A 3,141-nucleotide genomic window follows, 5' to 3' on the forward strand; every position below is an offset into this window, starting at 1 on the left:
ATGTCGGTTATTGCTACTTTCCCTATATAATAAAGATAATGAATGAGACATGAACTATACTATGACTTCTTAATGAGTTTACTTATTAGGAGTGAAGGTATGGGACTTCACTTCCACATTGCACAAGTAGACTTAGTAGGATGTCATGGGATGGTTCCTTTATATTATGATGAGAATAGAATGTATGCATGTATATTGAATATATAGTTGTTATGAATAATAATTGAAGTAATGTACATGGCTATTTCCTTATTTGTGACTATTGCTTATGATGGTCTAAAGATGAAATGCATGACTAAAGTAGCTTCAAAAGAGTACTTAGTAGAGTTGGTATTATGGAATGACAACCATACATTGCACAAGTGTTTCTTAGGGGTTTCTTATGTGATGATTACTTAATGATGAGATGATCTTGGTATTTGACTTTTTATTGTTTTATGATTGGAGGCTATGTATTGTGAAGATTGGGATATGTATTGTGTTGATGTTGGGTACTATGTTTGTTATTATAATGATATGTCTCATGTTATAATGAAATGTATGTGAGTTGCCTTATTTGTTGCATTCTCCAACTATTTCAAAGATGATGTTCAAAAATGGCATATAGCATGATTTCAAATGAAATGTCCCTTTTATGCATGTTTTAATGGTTTTGTGCATGGATTCCATACTTAGTACTTTTTGTGCTAACCCCATCTTTCTACATTTTCTATAAGTGTAGGCTTTGGAGATATTGGATTTCATCCTCGTGGCTAGGTTCATAGGAGGTCAAGAAGAAGAAGATCGGTGAGTCCTCATTGTATTCGAGGGCTCAACCATATGTCCTTTATTGTCTTTACTTTTATGTTTTAGACTCTTTGTAAGGGTCGTGTCCCTAAAGTTGTACTCAAATTCAATGTTATAGACGGTTTGAGACATAGTGTCATAGATTCTCTTTCATTTTTTTAAGAGACTTCGATTGTAAAAAAAAGTACTAAAATTCCGCACTATTTTCCTATGCTTTCATGTTCATGTATGCTATGAGGCATGTATGAGACCCCTTCGGGGTCAAGTATGCCGGTCACGTCTAGGGGGCGCTCTCGGGGTGTGACACTATGCCTAAAATATTAGCCTTGTTGCCTGTGGACAATTGAACAATATTTGATCCTTGATTACCAAGACATATTGAATGTGATAACATGTCCTTACAAGAAGTAACATGATGAGTAGCCCCAGAGTCAATGATCCACTCATGTTCACAAATATTAGGTGTGAGTGATACATTACCTGTTAAATTTGCTTTATGATCACCTTCATTTGTATGACCTGAATTGTGTCTAAGGTTTTGCACATGATTATATTCTTCTTCTCTAAGTGTAAGAGCATGTCCCTGGCCTGTAGGAGTTGCATAGTTAGCAGAGGATTTGAAACCAACAGAATCCTGTTGAAAACCACAAGTGGATCTGTAACTACGGGATGCATCTGGCTTCCTCTTGCTTCTGAAGTCAGCTGGATATCCAATGACTCTGTAACAATTCTTACTCAAATGGTTCCTATAACCACAGTGCACACATGGATTGTCCAGTAATTTTTTGCCTCTGAATCCTAACTTTCGATTAGCCAGCATACTAAGAGGTTCCTTATGAATCTCCACAACACTCAGCAATCTTTGACTCTCCTCTTGAACTGTTGTGGCATACGCCTGATTAACACTAGGCACAGTAGTTTTAAACAGTAAATCACTTCTAATATGGCTATAGGACTCATTTAAGCCCATTAGAAATATCAATAACCTCTGCTGATTAAGATGTTTTATGTAAGGTTTGGCTTCAGCACAACCACATAAAGGAGCAGGTACTAATACATCTAGTTCATCCCACAGATCTCTCAATTTAGAATAGTAAGAGGTGATAGAATCACTACCTTGTTTCAAAGAGGATACCTCTGTCCATAGATGATACACTCTTGTAAGATTGGATTTATCTAACTCTCGGAATGCTTGTGTGCACACAAAGATCCATTCTCACTCTTCTTTACTTTTTTTATTATTTTTATCTCCATTTCTTGCACTTTTAACATCTAGAAAGATAATTAAACCTCTAGTAAATTGATGTTAAAAGTGTTAAAATAAGATGTGTAATCTTGACGTCCCATAAATTCAACTATACCAATTTTAGATAAACAATACTAATATATTTATTCTGAGAGCTATCAATATAGGTTACTCTTCATTCATTATCATAAAAGTGGCTTATACAAGATGCATAGTGGATTAGACCATTAGTGATTGGAATTAAAATATATATATATTATTCTGTGTCAGTTGTTCCGTCGTGATAACGGTTGACATCAGAATAAACCTTACTATAAATTAAATATATGGTTTAATCCAACACCTCTATAGAAAAAACCAAGAGCAAACATCACTTTACCAGATAAAGGAATAATAATAATTAAAGGTGGTCCCTTTATGTATAACCCTCTGTTTGTCACCTTTGACCAAAACTCATCATTTCACCAAACAGATGACCCTTTTTATCTTGGCGTGCCCTCATTGAATGACCACAAACCAACATCAGTGATGGGTAAGAGAAAATATGCAAAGACTGGTTGCATGAAAGATGCCAAGACCACAATGATGTATCGAGGCAAAGCTAGAATTTGGAATTTGAAGGTTCTAAATTTCCTTTGAAAAAAAAAAGAAACTTTTTGTTGATAGTGGAAAGAAAAAATCCAAGAGTTAATATACATATATATTTATTTAATAAAACGAAGTCCTTACACTTGCATGGAAAGCATTTCCACAATTCTTTCCTTGCCATTAAACATACATATATATTTAATTAACTTTCTAGTATAAATACAGAATCTATGAAAAAGCTACTGGGTTCGTCCGAACCCACGAACCCACCTAACTCCGCCTCTAATTCATGTATAACGGTATGCATGTGGACCTACTTCAACTCAATAATGACAGCTACCCTGTGTTTTATATATAGAAAAATCTAAAGCATCTCATCTATGCCTACAGATACAGATTTAACCTGCTGAGTAATCAATTCCAATCTTTAGTCTTCCCCCATCATCCCTCCAAATACACAAGTTATTATGATTATTTCAGCCAAGTACTTTAACCAAGAATATCTAAGTTGCAAACAGTAA

The sequence above is a fragment of the Solanum stenotomum genome, chromosome 6 (genome assembly GCF_019186545.1).
Source record: "Solanum stenotomum isolate F172 chromosome 6, ASM1918654v1, whole genome shotgun sequence".
In the NCBI taxonomy this organism is placed as follows: Eukaryota; Viridiplantae; Streptophyta; class Magnoliopsida; order Solanales; family Solanaceae; genus Solanum; species Solanum stenotomum.